Below are 25,201 nucleotides of genomic sequence, written 5' to 3' on the forward strand. Positions count from 1 at the left end.
TTTTTTTTTTTTTTTTTTTTTTTTTTTTTTTTTTTTTTTTTGGTACAGAGGATCAAACTCAGGACCTTGCACTTGTGAGGCAGGCTGACCTCAAAATATTGGACTGGACTGGAGTTTACCCCTTGGACTTCCTTTCTGGTCTACATTCCTTTGATAATCTCACCTAGCCTTACAGCTTTTAAATACATTTAGGCTGATGACCAAATTTATATCTCTGCTTTGACTTTGAACTTTGTCCCTGAATTCTAGTTCTATGCAGTGGTTCCGCCACCTGCCTATAAGCACAAGGACCCAAGTTCAATATTCCTGGTACAAAAAAAAAAAAAAAAAATCTATCGAGTTGATATTTCCACTTGGTCTGCCACAAGCCAATTTCTTTTTATATTTTTAATTTTTTTTTTGCAGTGCTGGGAATTGGACCCAGAGTCTACATATCTCACACATGTACCAAGCCTATTTCTTATGCATTGTCTCTAGTGGTGCATTTTCATTTGAACTTTAGCTTGAATTTAACTGATATGAATAACTATGTGGTTTGGGGCTTGGGGTGTGTGTGTATGTTACAGAGAGAGAGAGAGAGAGAGAGGAGAGAGAAGGAGAAAGATTAGTGGCCTTGAACATTTATTTATATACTTTAACTTTCAACTTGTTCAAATTTTTAAAGTGTGCCTTTTATAGATAATATACCATTAGTCTTAATTTTTTTTTTAACTAGTCTGAGATCTAAACTGAGTTTTACCTTCTCATTAGTGGATTTAACTGATTAATATTTGTTGTAATTTTAATTTTGATAGACTTATTTTTAGTATCTTATGCATTTATAAAAATTAGTAAGATAGACAAACCTCTAAAGATATGATTAAGAAAGAAAAGATGCAGATAATCAAATTACACAATGAAATCAAGGGAAATAGCTACAGATATAACAGAGAGAAAAACAGTATTATATTGGGGCTACGGCTTTAGTTCAGGATACAGAATTTACTTAGCATGCACAAGGCCCTAGGTTCAATCTCCAGCCCCCTCCCCACAAAAATATTATAGCTAATTATAGGCTAATACATTTAATAGTATAGGATGAAGATGGTAATTTTTGGAAAATTATATGTCAAAATTGGCAGAAGAAAATGATGGATTAACATACTAAATACCAATAAATACAATGGTGATTTCAGGCCTTACTCAGAAAAAAACAGCAAGGCTTGTAAAGTTTTCTAGTACCATATTTTCAAGGAACAGATAGAACTTTTATCAATTTATTCCAGAACACAGGAGAAGAAGGGGCCTACATCTTTTATTCCAAGATCAGATAAAAAGAGTTATAAAGCAGTTGTGGTGGCAAATGTCTGTACTCTTAGTACCCTGGGAGACTAAGGCAGGAGGACTGCAAGTTTGAGCCCAGACTGGCCAACTCAGCAAGACATGAACAAATAAATAGGGCTGAGTATGTATCTCAGTACAGAAGCCCTGAGTTTAGTCCTCAGTACCACAAAAACAATTTAAAAATAGATAAACTTTATGTATATATGTATGTATGGTACTGGGGATTGAACTCAGGTCCTTGAACTTGCAAGACAGGTGGCGGAACCCCTAGGGAACTGAACTAAATCCCTGGCCCTGATCAATTTTATTCTTTATTTTATTTTATTTTTTGTTTTTTTGAGACAGGGTCTCACTATGTAGTTGAGACTGACCTGGAAATCACTATGTAGTCCAGTCTGGTCTCAAACTCTAGCAGTCCTCCTGCCTCAGCCTCCCGAGTGCTGGGATTACAGGCCTGAGCCACCACACCTGGCTGATAAATTTTATTCTTACTTAAAATTATCTTAGAAAATACAATTTAGTAAACTTGTCACTTCTAACTTAATGTATAATTTCAAATTAATTAAATTTAATAGAAATATTTTTAAATGTTAAATTTTAAAATGTTAACTAGAGTGAGGTGTGGTAGCACATGCCTGTAATTTCAGCACTTTGGGGGACTGAAGCAGGAGGATCATAAACTGGAGTCCAGCCTGGGCAATTTAGTGGTTTATTGAGACCCTGTCTCAAAATAAAAAATAAGAGCAAAAAAGGGCTCCAGATGTAGCTCAGTGTGAAGTACCTGGGTTAAATTCACAGGACTACAAGAATTAAATAAAATAAAAAATATTATAATTTTTTAAAGGGCCAGCATGGAACTCAGTGTGAAGGCCCTAGGTTTAATACCAGAAAATATAATGTTAGCTCATGACAAGAGCATATTCTTAGCATTCTCAAGGGCCTAAGATCAATACTCAGGGAAAACAAAACAAAAAGCTGGAACTTTTTTCAGAGGCTTGACAGACTTTTTCTAAAATGTGTATAGAATAGTTATCACTGAAAAGATGAGTCAATTTTGAAAAAGAAAATTAAAAGAGGGATAACAATACCGTGATAGTTAACTGTGTGTCAATTTGAATAAGAAATAACCAGTTGATTGGCTTTGCATAGTTTTGGGTGTAACTGAATGAGGGACCTATTTGAAGAGGAAAGACCCACCCTGGGTGTGAGTCCATTAGGCTTGTAGCCTGGATAGAATAAAAAGAGAAAGAAAAGGGCTGGGGATTTAACTCAGGGGTTCTGCTGCTGGTCTTGCAAGTGCAAGGTCCTGAGTTTGATCCCCAGTACCCCCCACAAAAAAAAGAGAGAGAGAGAAAAGGAAGTCTCACTTCTCCAGTCTTCTTTGCCATTGCTTTGGATGTCTGTCTCCTGGCTTTCAGCACAGACTCTTCAGCCTTCCAGCACAAACCCTTTGGTTTTCTAACAAGGACTGACACAATTCTACAGTGAGCTCCAGGCCTTGGACTTCTGTTTGGATCCTCCAGCTCTCTCCAGCAGACGACCCTTCTGCATTCTTCTACACCTGACCGCAGCTGTGGGTGACTACTGTAAGCCTACTTTGTCAATTCATATATCTATATCTGCCTATTATCTCACACACACACACACACACGCACACACACACACACACACACATCAAATTAAATCTGTTTCTCTAGTATTTGTATCTAGTGATACAAATACCAACTATAAGACAGCAAACTATAAAAAAATTTTTTTAAAGCTAGAGCAAGTGGTAGAGTGCTCACCAAGCATGCACTAGTCTCTGGGTTTGATCCCCAGCACTGCAAAACAAAAAACTAGACAGATACATGGACAAATAAAGAAACAGAAGGAACAGGTAGAAAGTTGAGGAATAGATCTATGATGTATATAAATTGACCTATGGGAAAGGCAGCACCATCTTTATGGAAATCATCTTTAAAGGAAAAAGCAAGTTATTTTAGAAAGTATATTGAAAAAACTGGTTATGGTAAGAAAAAATATTAGGTTTGATCCCTCTCAAATTTTAAATAAAAGGTGAATTTCAGGTGGATTAAAGATCCACATGAAAAAATAACACTATTAAGGATTAAAATGTAGAAGAGTATCTTTTTTATTTACAATGGGCAAACGTTGTTTAAACAAGAAAAACAAGCCAGGAGCGATGGCACATGCCTGCAATTCTAGCACTGAGGAGGCTGAGGCAGGAGGAATGCCAGCCTGGGCTACACAGTGAGTTACAGGCAAGTTTGCACTACAAAGGGAGACCCTGTCACGAAAAGCAAAACAAAGCAAAAATAAGAAATACAAACTGTAAGGGTGATGCTAGGTGTGGTGGTCCACACCTGTAATCCCAGCACTTAGAGGCTGAGGCAGGAGGATCATGAGTTCAAGGACAGCCTTAAACCACATAGGGAGAAGGAGACTTTGTCTCAAAAAAACCAAAACAGGGCTATTGTGGATTTCCTTACTATAGCCCCCCTGTTTTCTTTATCTTGCTTTTTCGAAAACTCTTTTTACTTAGCTCTGCAAAGCCAGTTTCTACCTCAGTTTTAGTTTTTCAAATAAATTTTGCCACTGCTTTCAAAAAAACAAAACAAAAAGACCTAAAGGAATCAAACAAGGTGTACACGTAGTGCAAGTGGAGACTGTGTTTCATAAACACAAGTGAGAATGAAAAAAGACTATTATTATAATATTAATTCTGTGATTTAAAAGAAAATATACCTTCTGAGTTTTTGTGACTCTTCACATGTCTTATCCTAAAAATTATACACAGCAAAATGGAAAGCAAATAAAAATTCCTACAACTGATACTAAATACACAAAAAATTTCCTGTAACATCTAATTTATATACAAATTGGGAAAATTACACTGGAGACTAGGCAGAATTCCCACAAGTGTGTGGTGGTCACTGGAATTGCTCAAATGAGTAAGAGTTTAAAATATAACGTCTTAGCATTGGGGAAACAAGATAACATTAAACAAGTGTTCACCCCTAGAAGGAAGGTGCCCAACCCAGAATGGGGACAGCTCATAGTCGATTTGATACCTAGTATATTGGCTCAGGCTACAGGAGTCCTAAGGATTTAGAAAATTCATACGAACATGAGTGGTAATCTTGGGAAAGTGTTTCTTTTAGGATAAATAGGCACTTTAGAAAGTAAAATAACTGTTCCTCGTAATAAACACTCCATTGAAAAAACAAGAGAATCAGAGAAAAGTTGAAAAAAAAGTACACTGTAATTGAGAAAACTGCTCCTCACCATAACAACAGAAGAGGGCACTCTTGAGCTGAAAAACCAAGAACGAACCTCAACTCATCCCCATTCTCTATTAAAGGTCTATATGTTAAAAGTCCAGGGGGGAAAAGTCCAGAAAAAAACCCAACATATTCAAATATGAGTAACAAAAATTCAGTATTTATACAAAGCCATTATGAGGAAAAAACAAACAAGAACCACAAATTATAACAGATGAAAACATTAAAAAAAAAACAGTCTCAGAAGTAGAAATCTCAACCAAACTACAATGCATACAAGTGTAGAGGACACTCTGGTGTGTCCTCAGATAGCTACCCACCTTAGGACTAAAGCACTCACCTTCCTAGTTACTGTCAGTGTTGGTAGCTGAGTCCTTCTCTGATTACTTCTGTTAGCTAAAGAAAAGCTTACCCGAGGTCACATCCTCTCCTCAAAGGTTCACACACAACAGTGACTGGTGCCCATGCCAGGATACAGACACCATAAAGGCAGCTGATCCTGAAGGGCCAGCCCAGCTTCAAAGCTCCCAATGAGATCAGCTAAAGCCTTGGTTTCAATTGCTTCTGTTGGCTTGTGAGGACCAGTTCCATTTTAAGGAATTTTACAAACAGGTTTTTAACACAGCCATTATTAAAACAAATTACATATAAACTTAAGTAAATTATAACCAAAACTAGGTAATAAACATTCAAAATGTATTACTTCCTAGTTATTTTACTATATTTACTGATATCTATGCTCTAAAGGTTGTGTCTGCTATATCTGAATGGGTGCTACTATGTATTTCTTCCTAGCTCTATGTTTGCTGACATTATTAGTTTAAAATTAGCCATTTGATGCTAGAATTTGTCAAATATTATAGATCAAAGGCCCCTTCACAACTCTGGTTAAACATTCACTAGCACATCGTAACTGCAGCTCTGCTGCTCCTTCTGTCCAATCTTTTCTCTACTTTGTCACAACTATTGATCCCATGAGTACTTGGTTAACACACTGCATGCCTACGCATGTTTCCTAGAGTCTGTGTCCCAGGAATGTAACCTAAATCAACAAAAAAGAAGAGCTAGGACCAAATGAATGTGTGTGTGTGTGTGTGTGTGTGTGTGTGTGTGTGTTCACGCGCATGTAATATTATAATAGATACTATATACATATAATTTTTAAGACAAATTCTTGCTATATAATTCAGGTTAGCTGTGAATTCACTACCATATGTAGCCCAGGCTAGCCTTGAACTCATGATCCTCCTGCATGAGCTTCGTGAGTGCTGGGATTACAGGCGTGTGCCACCACACATAACCCAAATGCATGGTAAATAGAAATAAGAGCCGGGCATGGTGGCACACACCTGTAATCCCAGCACTCAGGAAGCTGAGGCAGGAGGATCGCTGTGAGTTCGAGACCAGCCCAATAAAAAAAAAAAAAAAAGTAAATAGAAATAAGAAACATCAAGAAAAGTTAAACAAAGAGATTAAAAAGATCAAAATCAAAGTGATATGAAACCAGACAAATAAGATCCAACATACATACTTTTGGATAACCTGAAGAAGAAAATCAAAATAATGCAACAGAATTAACAGTTACAACTATAATTCCAATTCAATCACACTTTTCCAAGGAGGAAGAAATAAAGCTTGAATCTACGTATACCATATACCAAGTTAAATAAACCCATACTGGCCAACTCTTAGATAAAACCCCCCAAATTAGTATATGTCAATATAAAGAAGTTACCTAAACTTCCTAGTAGAAAGATCAATTCACTCTCTAAGGACACTAAATCAGTTTGGCATCATCAACAATACACAAAGGCAGAAAATAGTAAAGCAACATCTGTAAAGTACAATAATGGAAAAATATACCCCCCAAATTTAAATGCCAACAAACTATCCTGTAAGTAGCAAGACTAAAAAAGTTTTCAGTATGATAAACATCAGAGACTGTTATAGGCACGAGTTTTTCATGAAAACAAACTGTACCCTTGAGAGGACAGAAATTTTCAGCAGAGAACTGGTGGTGAACAATGAATATATTTAGCTGTATATCCAAGACTACAAGTGGAGAAAAGAATAGTGATGGGGCTCAGGACATGCTACACCTAAGTATGGTACCTTGGCATCTGAAAATACAGCAGAAGCAGAAAGGTCACTTTTACCTTCCCCCAACCCTTTACCTGTGAAGCAAGTCATAAAACCTTCATTTGAAAGGCAGCCTCCTTATACCCAGAAGCAAAGAACATCCTTATCTCTGAAGACAGGGACATAAAGAATCTGAAGAAACAGGTTTCACTAAATTCCCTCCATGCATTTCCACTAGATTTTATCCCTCAGCCCCCAAACATACTTTCCCATGACTCTCCACATTTCTAAAACACACAGGGTTCCCTTGGGCCTTTACTTGTGAAGGCTGCCATATCATGTAAAATACATGAAATAATTTTGTGTACTTTTCTCATATTGTTTTTCAGCCTGGCATAGTGGTACACGGCTATAATCCCAGGATTTGGGAGGCTGAGGCAGGAAGATTGCCATAAATTTGAGGCAAGCCTGAACACACAGTGAATATGGCAAGACACTGTCTCAAAAAAAAATTTTTTTTGTTTTATTTTTCAATTTCAAGTTGCTTTGTCTTTCTATTGCTGAATTATAATAGTTTTTTGTATAGAGAACAATTATCTCATCAGATATATAATTTACAAATACGTTCTCCCATTTTGTAGATTGTCTTATTTTCTTAAAAGCATCCTTTTTAAAAAATTAATTTTATTGGTAGATTTTAGGTATACAATGACATTCATCATTAGAAATTTGTACCTTTACATGATTCTTATTTTCCCCCTTCCCCTGCCATCCCTTCAAGCCCTCCACCCCTCCCTATCTACAAAGACTTTGATTCCATTTTTCATTTTCTCTTATTAATTCCATTCCTCTCTTTCCTTCCCCATTTTTTCCCCTTTTTCTAAAATTTCAGGGCTTTCAGCTATGACCCTCAAGGATAAAACAAGAAATGTTTCCTTCTTTACAATAGTTTATAGTTATTTTTCTATTTTTGTTTCTTTGTTTTGTTTTTTTGAGACAGGGTCTATGTAGTTGAGACTGACCTGGAACTCACAGTGATCCTCCTGCCTCAGCCTCTCAAGTGCTGGGATTACAGGCATGTGCCACCACGCCTGGTTCTATTTTTTTGTTGTTGTTTTTTTGGTACTGGGGGGTCGAACTTGGTTCCTCGAGCTTGCCAGGCAGGCGGCAGAACCACTGAGCTAAATCCCCAGCCCCATTTTTGTTTTTTTGAGACAGGATCTCACAATGTAATTCAGGTTGACCTTGAACTCACTATGTAGTCCATGCTTGCCTGGAACTCACAATGATCCTCTTGCCTCAGCCTCCCAAGTGTTGGGATTACAGGTGTGTACCACCACAATCCAGCTTTTTTGTTTGTTTTGTTTTGAGACAACAAATAACAAAGGCAAGTTCTTTAACACAGAAATTATAGAAGAGTGGAGATACAGACACATGCAAATAATGACTTTAATACATATCTCTCAGTGTAAGTCTAAGGAAACAGTAAAAAAAATTTAAACTAAACAACATCATTTGGCTTATTTATAAGACGGATTAAAAGTTTATGAATTCTTTACTATAAAGTTTTAAAAGGGGAGGTGGGGATTTAGCTCAGTGGCACCGCGCCTGCATGGCAAGCACAAGGTCCTGAGTTTGATTCCTGTATTGGAAAGAAATATTTATACATATCAGAAATGTTACATGATAGCATATCAGTTATCTATTCAGCATAAGAAATCACTGCAGATTTAGTGGCTTAAAACAGTCTACAAATATCTCACAGTTTCGGTGGGTCAGGAAATCAGTAGCAGTTTAGCTGGCTGTTTCTGGCTCAGCATCTCTCATGAGGTTGCAATCATGAGTTGGCTAGGGGATGGAGAAGGAAGCTGGAGGTTCTGCTCTCAAACTGCTCATTCACATAGCTCTTGGTTAGAACCCACATCAACCTTTCTAGAAAACTTTTTGAGTATCCTTGTGACATAGTGCCTGGCTTCTCCTAACAGCAAATGATGCAGGGCAGAAGAAGGATGAAGCCACAATGCCTTTTTATGATCTAGTCTCAGAGGCGACACGTTGTCATTTCCACCACATTCTGTTCATTAGAATCAAGTCTAAATTTTACCCATATTCAAGGGGAGGGGGCCTTTTGAAGGGAACAGTGAATGAATAAATGAATAATATACCACCACAGATGGCATACCAAAAATAAACATTTGGATTCATCAAAAAAATTCATCTTTGGGGCTGGGGATTTAGCTCAGTGTTTCCACTTGCCTTGCAAGCACAAGGTCGAGTTCAATAACTGGTATCAAAAGAAAAAAAACAAAGAAAGAAAAGAAAAGAAAAAAGAGTCAATGCCTAGAAAATAAGTTTCTTAAATCACAAAAAATTTTTTGTGTAAATCACTTTTACACAAGTCCCAGTTAAATTTGAGCCTTGCTTTCACAGAAATCCTTCAAGCGATGTATAAAAAGAAAAAAGAGAAGATAAAAAAGTTATAGCAAGAAATACACAGAACCTACATTTGGTCAGCAAGCTTCATGAATGAGAATGCTCCAAATTTATCTGACTTGTTGGAAGATAAAGACCTTTAGCAGATGGTGCAATTTAAAGATTTGGAAATGGCCTTTCTTGGGTTTACAAGGGCTTTGCCTTGATCCAAAGCCTCAAGCAGAGGACAGAATAAGAGGGTAAATAAAAATCACTAAGTCTGTTCTGCATGTGTATGGGATTATCTAAAACTATACAGGATAAATGCTACATATAGAAGGCTATATCTTTTCTATCTAGTTTAGCTGCTCAGTAGGTGAATTAACAGAAACCAAAATCTTAAAATATAGTTAGCCTTATTTATAATTACAAGAGTGCTAAAACTAAAGCTCTGGAGTCCAGTTCTGCTAGGTAAATGAATTAACTGGAGTCCATAGTTCTATTTACTTGCTGTACCAAACTTCAGGTTTAGCAGATCCTGACAGTGTCTAATAGTTTAAAAAATAAAACCAGTCAACAATCCTAACGCACATAGCACACTTCCTTTTTATTTTTAAATTTTATTTATTTATTTTTTTGTTATGGGGGATTGAACTTAGGTCCGTGAGCTTTCAAGGCAGGCAGCAGAACCTCTGAGCTAAATCCCCAGCCCCTACACTTCCTTTTAATAAATACAATGAAGAAACTCTCCCAATGAAAACTGAGCATATTTCAGACTCTGGATTAAAAATCTGTGGATGACTATTTCAGAACCAAATGCCAAAGTTCAATTGCTATAAACTTCCATCTTTCTTTTTAACTTCCATCATTTTTAAATGATGACAATAAATAGTGTGCCTTCCTGCTGAGGTCAGTTCCTACAAAGAGATGGCCTGGATGAGACTACTGATCTTTCCTCAACTCCTTGGGAAAGCATTATTCATGTTTACTCCAACATGCTTTAAAATTAGCCAATGTTCCATACAATCCTTTCACCCAGCCGACCTATTTCTGGGCTATTCTTTTAATGTTAACATTTGGAAAATGTTAATGGCTTCAAACTCACTATGTAGCCCAGGCTGACCTTGAACTCATGACAATCCTCCTGTTTCAGCCTCCCAAGTGCTGGGATCACAGGCATGAGCCACCATACCCAGTGTTCAACTATAATTTCTAATGATTTATGGTTATATACTTTGGAGTGTTCTATGAAGACAAGCATATTACCTATCATTGTTTCTTTGCTTTTAGTTCTTTTATCTTATTTCTTTTTCTTGATTTACTGGCCTGTATAGAACTTCCTATAAAATACCCAATAGGGCACATATTAATGGTACATGTCTGTAATCACACTACTCAGGAGAATGAGAAGGATTGCAAATTCGAAGCCAGTCTGAGCTACACAGTGAGTTCAAGGCCAGCCTGGATTATGGAGCAAGACACAGATATACACAGTGGTACCTTGGTTTATGAACTCTTCTGTTTGCAAACAATTTGGTTTTCAAGATCCTTTTTTTTTTGATACCCAGGATCGAACTCAGGCAGGCAGTGGCACCACTGAGCTAAATACCCGGCCCTCAATTTGGTTTTCAAGCAAAAGCATTTGACCAAATTTTCCTTCCATTCACAAACTTCACATGGGGGTGACAAACACAACCTCGGCTATCTTCCCCACACAAACTATCTTTCCCAAAATAATTGGAAAAGGGGAAAAAGGAGAAGATAGCTATTTTTCTCTGCTGCCTTTATTGGACTCCAGGGCCCTTCCACCTACCTGGAACTTGCCATAACCAGATTGGTTCCCAGGGCTGACACAGCTGGATCCCAGGCCCCAAGTCCCTACCCTCTCCCCATGCCCTCATCTATGTGCATACTGCCCAATTAATTATACATTAAAAAGTGTGATTACATTGATAATTTACCATAGAAATTATAGGAAAATACTTTTTAATACACACACACAATTTTTCCAATCGGGTCAGAAAGGTGTAAGAATGCAAACTGTTCACATATACAGAGTCAGCCCTTATTCATATAAACAAGGATAACTGCAGTTTTTTTAATACTCTGATCTTTGAAAATTTGGAAGAATACCTAACTAAACCATAATACATCAGGTACTTTGATTATAGACTTTAATGGTGCTTTCAGCAAAGAACAGTGGAATATCTGTCTAGCAATAGTTTATTCAATAAAAGCATTTATTTCTAACAAGAGGTCTCCAGAAAGTATTGAAGCCTTAGCATTCTTCTGACTCTTCATGGTGCTGAATCTGATTCTATAAGAAAAGTGTAAAACCTTCATACTAAGCAGCTTCACATTTGTTAATGAACAAGAGGAACATAAAGAATGAGCTTTTAGGGCTCAGGATAGAACTCAATGGTAGAGTGCTAGTCTAGGAAGTTCAATCCCCAGTACCACACACAGAGAAAAAAAAAAAAGCCTTTGGAGATAAAGAAATACTACTGATTGGTACTACAGTTTAAATTGGATATATTTACATGTGTGGGAATACATTCTATATAATGAATCAGAGTTTTGTGTATTTTTTATGCTTGAGATAAATCTTATGCACTGTACAATTTCTGAACAGGCAAAAGAAACAATTAAAACAATAAAAACTTTTGAGTTATAACCCTAGTTTCCCTACTTTGCCCTCCTTGCCAAACCTTGTAATTTTTTCATTTTTATATTTTCCTGGAATAAACAATATAAAGTGCGCAAAGAGAATACAGAAAGTCTAATCTCCATTTTGTTCCTCACTTGAGTGAGCGTAGTGACACAGACAGAACTGAAAGGTAGTATAACCAGTCTAAATGAGAATGTTTTATATTTTGGCGCATCTATTGAAAATAAAAATTGACTTTTTCTTCTGCAGGATCCCAAAGGTATATTCAAGTATTTGTATATATTACCTTACTGTCTTTTGTTTGCTAATAGAGATGTGATCTTCCCAATAAATACCTGGGGAGTTTTGAAATTTGTTTTCCTGCCTTTTGGAATAAAATTAGTTGTGAAAGGGATGGTGTATTGGGGAGATGCAAAGAGGAACCACCAGCAACTTAAACTAGGCAGTACCACTGTCTCTTTCATAGAATAAGGGTGGGAGGAGGAGAAGAGGGCCAGAATCTGGTAATTTAAGGTGACAGACACTAATAATAAGTGCCTTTGAATTTAAAAGCTGAAGCAAGAAAGGACATAATTAAATTACATGAGGACAAAGAGGGATAGAAAAAGACTAAAAGGTACTCTCAGGTCAGCCTTCCACTACAGCTGGGTACTGTTCTCCAAGAGTTCCCTAGAGAGTTTTCTACCATCGAGTGACATTTGAGGTATTAAACATGCGAGATGGGATTGGATGCCTTGAGCATATGATCCTTAAGGGGCTGACAGTACACCCTTCCTGCTGAACTAGTTTCTTATCCTAGTGTCTGATCCCTGAGCTCAGGTGTTCTCCTCTTCTCCACTACTTTTCAAATGTCTACCATTCTGTTACCAAAAGGAATGAGGAAGGACAGATCAGCTTCAGCTGTGGGACATGCAATTTGCCTTCAGAAAACCCCGCCTGAGAGAAATGACAAAGAAATCTGTATGTATTTATTAAGGGAGTATTTATGCTAAGACAGTACTAGATGTCATTTCCTCATGATAATACTGTCACCCAAGTATTACTGCAAAATTACTGAGCTTAAAGAAGCCAAGAAACCTGCCCCCTTACTCATAAGTCAAAGAGATGAAATGCAAAATAATTCTGACTTCAAAACCTATGCTTATTCTACCAGAGATCCCTCCCAAGAAATGCTAACGTGTGGATGCTTGCCTCCTTCTTCATTATATAACACCTCCCTGGGTCAGGATCATTTCCACAACACCATGGTGACTTTTTAATGAAAGTTTAACATTCTGCATATTCAGCATCTGACAAAATTCCAAAGTCTTATGACCTGCAGGGATATTAGGGTACATAGAAAGTATTTAAAATCCTAACAGAGAGGAAGTATACTAATCTTGCCAACAATAAGCTTTTTTTAAAGTTAAAAAAATAGAAAGGAAAATCGCTTCTTCCTTCATTTATTAGAATTGCTTGGAAGCAGAAGTCAGGAAATCCCCTTCCTTGATTTGTGGTATTTATGTGGCTAACTGTTGTTGCCAAAGAACAGAATTTATTTTTTTTTACCCTTTGAAAATGTCAATATTTTTTCATTCTTTAATATAGTCCAAGCTATTTTAAAGATTTCCAAATGACAAGAATTTGACTCCTTATTTTATATTCTGAGAAAATGAGGCCATAATTTAAAACTGCCCAATTACTTATACATTAAAAAGTGTGTTGATTATATTGATAATTTACCATAAAAATTATAATTATAGGAAAATATTTTTTTTTTTTTTGGTACCAGGGATTGAACTTGGGTCCTTGCGCTTGCGAAGCAGGCCACCAAACTGCTGAGCTAAATCCCCAGCCCCGGAAAACAATTTTTAAAACACACACACACACACACACACACACACACACACAATTTTTCCAGTTGGGTCAGAAAGGTGTAAAAACGCAAACTGTTCACATATACAGAGTCAGCCCTTATTCATATAAACAAGGATAATTTCAGAGGTGTTTTCAGCAAAGTAAAATATTCTCTACACTAAAAGGTTACCATAGATATATAGTTAATGACATAGAACAGAATGTCTCAAAGAACAGACTGACACAAAACATTAATTTTCAACAAGGGGGCCGACATAATTCAATGGAGGAAGTAACAGCCTTTTCAACAAATGGTACTAGAACAGCAAGATGTCTACATAGAAAAAGCCTGACCTACCTCACACCTTGTGTCAATACCCAAAAACAAGAAAAAACTTGATTGAATTGCAACCTTATCAAAGTGAAAACTATAAAACTTCTAAAATTAGGTCTCAAACCCACAGCGATCCTCCTGCCTCAGCCTCCCAAGTGCTGGGATCACAGGTGTGCACCACCATGCCCAGCATTTGTTTATGTTTTTTGAAATAGGGTCAGGCTATGTAGTTTAGGTTGGCCTTGAACTCAGCAGTTCTTGAACTCACAGCAGTACTACCTCAGCCACCCAAATGCTGGGATTACAGGCATGCACCACCACACCCAGCTAGACAAAAAAAATTTAAACTCCCAATAGTACGAGTCATAAGAGAAAAAAATTGATAAATTGTGCTTCACCAAAACTTAAAATTTAAGCTTATTGAAAGACAGTTAAGAAATTTTTTAAAAAAAGAATTTTTTCTTTTCAAAGTAATTGAAAAAAAAAAGAAAAATTAAGAAAGAAGACACTGAGTGAAAGAAAATACTTTCAAAGCCTATATTTTGTAAAGGATTTGAACCCAGATTATGTAAACAATTATAAAAACTCTATAATAAGGCAAATAATCTGAATAAATGGGCAAAAAATTTTTTTTGGTGTTTTGAGACAGGATTTTGCTGTGTACTCCAGGGTAGCCTTGAACTATGTAACCTAGAATGGCCTTGAACATGAAGTAATTCTCCTGCCTCAGCCTCCTAAGTACTAGGATTACAGGTGCACATAACCAAACCCAGCTTGTAAATGGGCAAAAAATATGAACTGATAGTCCACTAAAGAAGATATATGAAAAGCAAATAAGTACCTCAAAAGATGTACAACATCACTATTAGCAAAATGCAAACTAACAATAAAGAAATATCATGTCACTCACAAGGTTAAAACTTAAAAAGCCAGCAATAAGAAGTATATTATAGGATGTACAGCAACTAGAACTCTAACACATAACTTGGGGAAATGCAAACATAATACACCCAGTTGGGAAAAGCTCACCAGTTTTTAAAAAAGCTAAATGTATAATACAGCACTGATCCAGTAATTCTACACCCAAGTGTTTGCCCAAGAGAAATGAAAACATATGTCCTCATGAAGGCCATTATGTAAATATTAATAGCAGCCTTATATGCATAAATAGTTTAAAACTAGAAAGAACCCAAATGTCAACCAACTGGTGAGCTAAAAAATTACCCTACATCCCTACAATGGAATATACCATTCAGTGTTTAAAAGGAATCAACTACTGACACATGTAGCAACATGAATAATCTCAAAAGCATGAGCTGGGAATGGTGGCAGGTCCCTGTAGCCCCAGCACTTGGAAGGCTGCTGCAAGAGAATCACTTGAGCTCAAGCGTTTCAGACCAGCCTTGGCAACATAGCAAGACTCTATCTCAAAGACAAACAACAAACATATTTACATGACATTTTAGTAGTCAGAATGATAACAGAAAGCAGATCAGTGCTTGTCTAGGGCAGGTAGAGGAACTGGGGGAGGAGACTGATAGCAAAGAAAAAGTTTGGAGATAACTATATTTGGATTGTGATGGTGGTTTCACTGATGTATATGTTTTTTAATTTTGTTTTTGTTGTTTTTTGGAGACAAGGTCTCATTATGTAGTTCAGACTGCCCTGGAACTCACTGTGTAGCCCAGACTGATCTGGAACTGGGATAACAGGTGTGCACCACCACACCCAGCACTGTATGTTTTTTAATGTGTGGTCCTGCATGCCTACAATCTCAGCACTCTGGAGGCTAAATTCTAGGCCAGCCTGGGAAACTTAGTGAAAGCCTGTCTTAAAAACAAATTAAGTGAAAAACAATGAAAAACAAAATAACCCCAAATCAAAATATATATTAAAAGCTGATGAATCTCAATGTGTAAGATATCCAACAAAGCTGATTGTGTTGTCGCTACTGGGGATTGAACCTACGACCTTCTCATTGAGTTACACGCTGGCCCATTCTTTATTTTTAAACAAATTCTTGGTATATTGCCCAGATGAGACTCAAATTTGTAATCCTCCTGCCTAAGCCTCTCTGAATACTGGGATTACAGATATGTGCTACTGCACCCAGTAAGAAAGTTGATATTTTAAAAAAGTAGCTCTCTTCATGAGAGAGATTTAGATCATATATAAGATTTCTGATCATGTGACATTGAATGTTTCCTTTCATTGACTTTGTGGTGGTGGTGATGGTGGAGGTGCTGGCAATCGAACCTAGGATCTTAAGCATACTAGATAAACACTATATCTATACCAGCCCTACCTAACATTTTTTAAGAAAGAAGAAAAGGCCACAATTTAAGTAGAACAGATTTTAGGTAGCAAGGAATAAATGATCTGTTTATCTGATATGTATATTATACATGATATGTGAGTATGCTATTTTCTACATACATTTATCTGAGCCAGGGATATAACTCAGTGGCACTGTGCCTGCCTTGCAAGCACAAGGTCCTGAGTTTGATCCTCAGTACAAAAAATAATAATAAAATTAAAAAAAATTTTTTTAAACATAAGGGGACAGGAATATATAGCTCAGTGGTACAGCACTTGTTTAGCACATGTGGGGCTCTGGGTTCAATCCTCGGCACTGGAAAAAAAAAAGATTTAGAAATAGCATTTAACTTTTTTAAAATTAATTTTATTGGTACATTTAAGATATACAATATAATGTCATTCATCATTGGAAACTTGAACATTTACATAATCCATCTTGGTTCTTATTTTTTCCCCATTTCCCTCTCCTCCCTTCAACCCTTCCACCCCTCCCTATCTACAAAGACTGTTTCCATTATTTTTTTCATATTTATTCCTTTCCCCTACCCCTCCTACTTCTCCTTTCCCTTTGCACCTTTTCTATTTTACATTATCTATTATATCTTTTAGTCTTTATTCATACCTTGTTTCTCAAACTAGAGAAACTATTTGGTATTTACACATATATGTCCTATTTATTTCACTTAGGAGCACCCATTTTTTATATAAAATGGAGTACTACTCAGCCATAAAGAATGAAAAACTGAAACATTTACAGCTAAATGAAAGCTTTTAACTTTTTTTTTTTTTTTTTGGTACTGGGGATCAAACTCTGGACCTTACGCCTGTGAGGCAGGAGGTGGAACCACTGAGCCAAATCCCTGGCCGATCTAATTTTTATATAGCTATCAAAATATAGGCCTACCCCCAAAAGCAAATGTATATAACCTAGTATAATACACATATAAAAAGTTATACTTTTTTTTTTTTTTGAGACAAGGTCTCGCTTTGTATTTCACGTTGGCCCTGAACTCACTATGTAGCCCAGGCTGGCCTCACTCACAGAGATCCTCCTGCCTCTGCCTCCTGAGTGCTGGGATTACAGGTGTGTGCCACCATGCCCGGCTCCCCACTGATATTGATTCAGTCGTCTGAGGTAGAATATAGGAATAGGCATTTTTTTTTTTTTTTTGTACCAGGGATCAAACTCAGGACTTTGTGCTTGCAAGGCAGGAGCAATGTCACTGATCTAAATCCTGGCCTGGAACAGGAATTTCTAACAAGATCCCTAGGTAGCTCTGATAGAGGTACCCTATATTTTAAGGCATGGAGTTAATTCCATCCAGTTTCCTTAGACTAGAGTTCAAACTCCTTAAATGTCTCCCAATGCCTTTTTTTTTTTTTTTAAGGTGTTGGGGATGGAACCCAAGACCTTGTGCATGCTAAGCAAGCTCTCTGAACTACTTCCCCAGCCCTCTTAGGCTTAAACTATACTGTATTTCACCCACATTTTAAAATGTAAGTATAGCTATATTATGCTTTGTGTTTCCCTGTTAATCCTACCACATCTATCTTTCCATTGAGCCAACCGAATATAACACACACACTCACTCCTCTTTCTTGCTAATGCTTATTTGGCATTCAGTTCAGAAATCAATTCATCTAGGAAGATTTCCTTAATTCCTAAGACTAGGCTAAGTATCTCTTCTAAGGGTTATCACAGCCTTTTATATTTGCCTTATCACAGCACTTTCTCAAAAATTCTACCAATTTGTTTAAATTTTCATCCCACTGAGTCACTGTCTTGTTTTCCAGTGATTCCTTAATGCTCAGCACTGTACCTGGCATATTGTGTGCCCTCAATAAATATTTATTGAACATAAAAATGAGTGGATTATACCAATGGATTATACTTAGAAGTATGAAGGGCAGGAGGATAAAAATTTTGTATTTATGCTATGGAAAATATGTATCCCAGTGAACATGCACTACTAGGGGCTATAGAAAAATAACTGCAGCAAACAAACTAGGAAGAAAACAAGGAAAGGACATAAATGATTCAAGACAAAGAAATCCAAGTGGCCAATAAGATCAAAAGATGTTTATTCTATCATCCAGAGAAATCCAATTTAAGGTTATCATTCCACATATATCAAACAGGCAAAATTTTCTTTCTATATCATTCAAACAGGCATTTAGGCAAAGATGTAGCAAAATCTCACTGTGTTCCTAGAGGAGAATTTGTCAGTATTCACCTCTAACCACATACCTAGAACTGTAGCATACAAGCACAAAGACGTCTTTTTATTTCTGAGGACTGAACCTAGAGCAGTGATGATGAACCTACAGCATGCCTGTTATTTGCTTTGCTTTTTTTTTTTTTTTTTGGTACCAGGCATCGAACTCTGGACCTTGACCTTGGGAGGCAGGCAGCAGCATCACTGAGCTAAATCCCTGGCTGTATTTGCTTTTCATTTGAGACAAAATATGTTAATGTATGAGTTGTTTTTTTCCAAACTAAAACCTCAGTATTCAAGTTTAATTGCAGTGTTGGCACTTTGCAATAAATAAGTAGGTTTTAGGTTGCATTTGGGGCACTTGTCTCTAAAAGGTTCACCATCACTGCCCTAGCAACTTCACATTTAACTTTATCCCCATCCCTTTTATATTTTGAGATAAGGCCTTACTAAGTCACTGAGTTGCCCAGGCTGGGCTCAAAGTTGCAATTGTCTTCTGCTTCAATCTCCTACAGTGTTGGAATTACAGGCCTGTACCACCATGTCTGGATGGATGTCCTGTTAATAGTATTTCTTTCTTTCTTTCTTTTTGTTTTTATTTTTTGAGACAGTGTCTCACTATGTAGTTGAGACTGACCTGGAATTCAGTATGTAGCCCAGGCTGGTCTTGAACTCACAGTGATCCTCCTGCCTCGGCCTCCCAAGTGCAGGGATTACAGGCATGTTACCACAAGTGGCAATAGTATTTCTAATAAAGAAAAAATGGGAATAGAAATACTTTACAAGGGGGCCAGGGATTTAGCTTAGTGGTTCTGGCACCTGCCTCACAAGTGCAAGGACCTGAGTTTGATCCCTGTACCACAAAAAAAAAAAAAAAAAAAATTTAAAAAAAAAAAAAAAAAAAAAAAAAAGAAAGAAAGAAAGAAATGCTTTATAAGCATGCCTCATAATCCCAACCTCTGGGAGCCTGAGGCAGGAGGATCACAAGTTAAAGCCTAGCTGGGCAATTTAGCAAGACCCTGTCTCAAAAAGTAAGAGAGGGATGTAGCTCAGCATGAAAGCCCTGGGACCAATTCTTAGTATCAAAAAAACAGCCAAGGATTTAGCTCAGTGGTGCCACCGCCTGCCTCACAAGTGCAAAGTCCTGAGTTCAATCCCTGCACCCGTGCAAAAAAAAAACACCCCCCAAAACAAAACAAAAAACAGAAACAATGACAAAACAAAACCTTAAAAGTATTTACAAATAATTAAAACAAAACCTTAAAGGTATTTACAAATAATTAGGTCAATATATATGGATTGTTCCCTAGAGTAAAGAAATAACATCAATAGTGCTGATGTAAAGAAACTCAGGAGAAAACCAAATAGCGACAATATAGGAGATTCTTAAATGACAGCAACGTATCCAAGTATAAAAGGCACAAAAAGAGCCTGAAGCATGGTGAGAAAAGATTTAAGAAATAAATCTGATAGGGTATCTGACATATCTGTTTGTTTGTGTTTGGTACTGGGGACTGAACTCAGGACCTTGTGCTTGAGGCAGGTGTTCGCACCACTGAGCTATATCCCCAGCCCATTTGATATATCTGAATATTTTTTTTTCTTTTGGTACCGGGGATTGAACTCAGGTCCTTGTGCTTGAGAGGCAGGTGGCAGAACCACTGAGCTAAATCCCCAGCACCCATATCTGAGTATTTTGAGAGATTTAGTCCAGAATCAGATATTTAAGATTCAGTTAGTAATAAGTAGATAGACATTAAACCCAAAGCCAAAAGGTAATTTCAGGGAATATAAAAAAATAAAAATAAAAAATAAAATAAAGTACTACTATGGTACTATATTGTTCAGCTAAATAATATTTACAGATTTAGAATAATATACCAATTATTGACCTAACTAAATTTACACTATGTCTATGTTTGGAGGATGAGGGTAAGTTAGCTTGTGTAGTAGTGCTATTGAACGGTGTGCTGGCCAGCAGTCCTTTCTGGGATCTTGCTGTCCTGCTCAAATAATTTAAAATAATGTTTATTTAAGGTTAAAAAAAAAAGTAACCAAGCATGGTGGCACCCATTTATAATGCCAGCACTCAGGAGGCTAAGGCAGGAGGATTGCTTCCAGGTCAAGGCCAGCCTGAACTACATACTGAGACTCTGTCTCAAAAAAAAAAAAGAAAAAAGAAGGAAAAGAGGTATGTAGGAAAAAGTGCTCTGAAGAGATAATGCACCCTACAATAAAAGGGCGGTGGTGGCAAAGTGAATGACCAGCAACTGTCTTTTATATCTTATTTTGATGTCAGATCTGGGCTGTCAGAAGCTGTTCTGTGCATGCATCCCAGCTGTAATTTGATAGCTCTCTGTGACTGACAGGTCATGTCCAACTGTCTAGCCTCTTTACTGTGCCCTAATCTCCTGCCTCAGTAGAAGTGTGTATTATCGGAAAAGTGAAAGCAAGCAGACACCTTATTTTTCTTAATAGTAATTCAACAATAAAAATGAAAAATTAAGGAATAACATGCCATTTTGGTAGAGTATATATAAATTTTATATAAAGAATTTCATTATAATGAACACATTGAATCAAATCCTCAATCTATAAGAGGTAGACATAAAGCATATAGTTCACATCTTTATGGTAAATTAACAAGTAATATTTTATACTTAGTAAAGGAAAATGGAAAGAAATCTAAAACAACATTTCCATTCCTTGCCTCCAAATACTTAACTACCATATTTTTGTTGTGTTTTGGTAAGAGACTTAGAAATTCAGATTTTGGTATGTATGGAAAGGGAAATGTCTTGGAAGTGAATAGTATTATTTGGTTGACTTGATTTCTTCAACTATAGGAAGCAAGGAGAAGAAAATATAGACAGATCTTGCTCTTAATTTTATAATTTTCTAAGGAAAATAATATTTACATAACAAAAAAGATATGTGGTGCTCCCTTCGGCCGCACATATACTAAAGTTGGAATTATATGGAGAAGATTAGCATGGCCCCTGTACAAGGATGACATCGAAATTTGTGAAGTGCTCTATATTTTTAAAAAAGAAAACAATGGGACCAGGATTTAGCTCAGTGGCACCACACCTGCCTCACAAGCGAAATGAGTTTGAACCGGGGTACCAGGAAAAAAAAAAAAAAAAAAGATCTGATTTATAAGCTATAAACTAAAATGAAAAGAATGTTTGTCAGTAAACAGACTAGATCCAGGTAATTTGAGATTGCCTACTGTTAAACTAAAATTATGGGAGGCCATTATGATTTTCCACTAAAACTACTGCAGTGACTGCAACAAACCTCATCAAACCAAAATGACTAAAACTGGAGTCACTGAGACTAAATGTCACATATTCAAACTGAACTATTAAGAAAATAGATTTCAAAACATCAGTTTTTCCTGAAAACAGGAGATTTCAGTCTACCTGAGTCAGCATAAGGAAGTTCCCTCTACTTTAAACCTTAGCAAATAAATAACCTGAAGCAATCTACTATTTTTTTTTCGAGGGATCGAACTCGGGTCCCTGCGCTTGCAATCTACTATTAATAAATCAGTTGTTTTTCTATTATTCCATAGCCTTATTCTCACTTTACAAAGCTTAGTCCTCAGCTGAATGTAGTGGTGCACACCTGTGATCTCAGAACTCGGGAGGCTGAAGCAGGAGAACTGCTACAAGTTTGAGGCCAGCCTGGGCTGCATCGTAAGTATAAGGCCAGCCTGAAATACATAGTAAGATCCTCATCAAAGAAAAACAACCTGAAACAAAAAGAGAACAATAAAACCCAGTCCTGCACTTATGCAATGGGAATATTTATTTTATTTGATAGACTGAAGGCTGCCCCAATACACAAATCACAAATAAAAGTCAATTTAATTAAATTTGATGTACTTTTGAACTTTGACATCACTGTAGATAATTTTCTGTACGTGTGTGTGCGTGTGTGTGTGTGTGTGTGTGTGGTATTGGGGATTGAACCCAAGGCCTTGCACACGCTCAGCAATCACACTAATACTGAGACTGTAGATAATTTTTGAAAGACTTTTCTTTGGATTTATCCCTAAGGACATATATGTGAGTGATTTTATTTTACCAAATGCTTAATAGATTGCACCTTTACATACTAAATGGAGAGGGAAGAACAACCATTTATACTACGGTTTGTCAGATGAATAAGAAATGCCATTTGTGGAATTCCTGGAAGCCACTTAATGAGGAATGAATCTGTAATTCTCATTAGGAAACTATAGTTGATGGGGATTAAATCAAGGACCTCAAGTATGCTAGCCAAGTGCTCTTACCACTGAATTATGCCCTCAATGGCTTAAAATTAACATTTGTCATTTCTATAGTTGGTAATACCACATATTTTATATACATATCCTTTTTTCCTTTTGTGGTGCTAGGGATTGAACCCATGGCTTTGAACATGCTAGACAAGTATTCTACCACTCAGCCACATCCCCAGTCCTGTACCCATTTTTTTGGTGGGGAGGGGTTTGAGACAGGATCTTACATGTAGTTGAGACTGACATGGAACTCACTATGTAGTCTAGGCTGGTCTTGAACTCACAGCGAACATCCTCCTGCCTCAGCCTCCCAAGTGCTGGGATTACAGGTGTGTGTCACCATGCCAGACTCTGTATACATTTTCTTATTTGAGTTTCACATCATTTCTAAATATACTACTTACTGGCCGGGCATGGTGGTGCACACCTATAATCCCAGCACTTGGGAGGCTGAGGCAGGAAGATCGTTGTGGATTCGAGACCAGCCTGGGCTACAAAGTGAGTTCTAGGTCAGTCTCAACTACATAGTGAGACCCTGTCTCAAAAAAAAAAAAAAAAAAAAAACCCAAAATAAACAAACATACTACTTACTGAGTTACTGACAAACAACTGGCTCTCCAGGAAGACAATGTGTATATATCTATACATACATGTACATACATTGATCTGCAAAAATTTTATTAGTACAAAGCATGTATAAACTAGATGTGGTGGCACATGGCCATAGTCTCAGAAGTCTTGAAAGGCTGAGGCAGGAGGATTGCAAGTTCAAACCCAGCCAGGGCAACTCAGTGACTTAGTAAGACCCAGTCTCAAAATAAAAAATAAAAACAGGGCTGGTGATATAGTTTAGTGTGAAGGCCCAGTACCCCAGTACCAAACAAACAACTAAAGTACCCCCCAAAAGCATGTATATATGTAGCATTCAACTTAGAAATTATAAATATTAAATATTCTTCTTGTGAAGTCAACAATTTCAGTCAGCTGATTCTGTTTTCAGTGATTTTCTGAACTCTTACATGTATAGTCAACTTATGATTCCAATTCAACCGTGAAGATTTGACAAGTGTTAAATCTTTTCAGAATATTTGCCATCTAATATGTGATCTGAAATTAAACTACTATTCTCATGTAAGTTCTCATCCTCTTACAAATTCATTAAAATGAAATCTGTTTGAGCTTTTAGCACTGACTGAAGTAATGCTCTTTTAGCTTTCTGTGTAGTGATTATAACATTGATTCTAGCTGGGTATGGTGGCACACACCTGTAATCCCAGCACTTGGGAGGCTGAGGCAGGAGGATCGCTGTGAGTTCGAGACCAGACTGGGCTACATAGTGAGTTCCAGGTCAGTTTCAGCTACATAGTGAGACCCTGTCTCAAAACAACAACAACAACAACAACAAAAATTGATTCTACATAATCTATAAAACTTGAAGATCATTCAAATTAATTTTATATTTTTAAATTTCATTTTTAAGTGTTACAGTTTTATCCCCACCACTTATTCATGGTGCAGTTCTTTATAAGGCCATAGAGATAGTTCTTTAAAAATCAAAGTAATTAAGGGCCAGGGATTTAGTTCAGTGGTACCGCTGCTGCCTACCAAGCACAAGGTCCCAAGTTTGATCCCCGGTACCAAAAAATAAAAATCAAAGTAATTAAAATGCTGTTTCTGAATGGGTATAACTCTGTAATCACATAGCACTTACAAGGACCTGAGTTTGAGCCCCAGCACCACACACACACACACACACACACAGGCTATTTCTAGTAGGACATAAATTCATTATTTTTCAGTGATATGTTTCTAAGCAGAGCTTTACATTTATTTTTATTAAATATAATGTCCCTAAACTTACAACTTGACCAAATCTCCAACTTGAGAACCATTGGACTTTTTGGTTGCTGAGAACCGAAAAGTAGATTCATGCTTTCTAATATTAATCTTTAATTTCCCCAATGCTTTTGTGGTACATTTAATTAATTTTCTACTTTCTACATATCAGTTGATCGTAACTGCAATTGAACAGAAAGTAATGAAAATTCCTGAATAGTATTAATCATTGAAGCAAGATCTTGGAAAAAATTAATGTTAGCTAATCTGTTTGCCAGACTAAAACAAAAATAGGCAAAGTGAGGCTGGGGATTTAGCTCAGTGGTTCCATGGCCTGCCTTGCAAGTGCAAGGTCCTGAGTTCAATCCCTGGTATCAAAAGAAAAAAGAAAAATTTATGTGTAATGCAGGATACATGTGCCATACAGCAATGGCAGTTCATAAATTATAACTCACTAATCTCAACCCCATACTTGTCTAATTTTAATCATTTCAATAGAGTGGGCTGGGGATTTAGCCCAGTGGTTCCAGCACCTGCCTTGCAAGCCTAAGGTCCTGAGTTTGATCCCCAGTACCAAAAGAAAAAAACCCTTTATATTTCAATCTA

At 36.9% G+C, this 25,201-nt stretch overlaps 1 protein-coding gene and 1 non-coding gene across 2 annotated transcripts in view; one reads left to right on the forward strand and one right to left on the reverse strand.

The window, feature by feature from the left end:
• Window positions 1-8,634, reverse strand: part of Larp4 (La ribonucleoprotein 4) — a 167,994-nt gene extending 159,360 nt beyond the window's left edge. The window contains exon 1 of the mRNA XM_010623676.3: window positions 8,450-8,634. The gene's annotated coding sequence lies outside the window, so the exon portion shown is untranslated. The remainder of the gene's footprint in view (window positions 1-8,449) is intronic.
• Window positions 8,635-21,408: 12,774 nt separating this feature from the next.
• Window positions 21,409-21,515, forward strand: LOC117286243. The gene has a single exon (XR_004517362.1). It is a non-coding gene; the product is annotated as a U6 spliceosomal RNA (small nuclear RNA).
• The last annotated feature ends 3,686 nt before the right edge of the window (window positions 21,516-25,201 follow it).

This window comes from Fukomys damarensis, unplaced genomic scaffold (assembly GCF_012274545.1).
Source record: "Fukomys damarensis isolate Sample0158 unplaced genomic scaffold, DMR_v1.0_HiC HiC_scaffold_15, whole genome shotgun sequence".
NCBI lineage: Eukaryota > Metazoa > Chordata > Mammalia > Rodentia > Bathyergidae > Fukomys > Fukomys damarensis.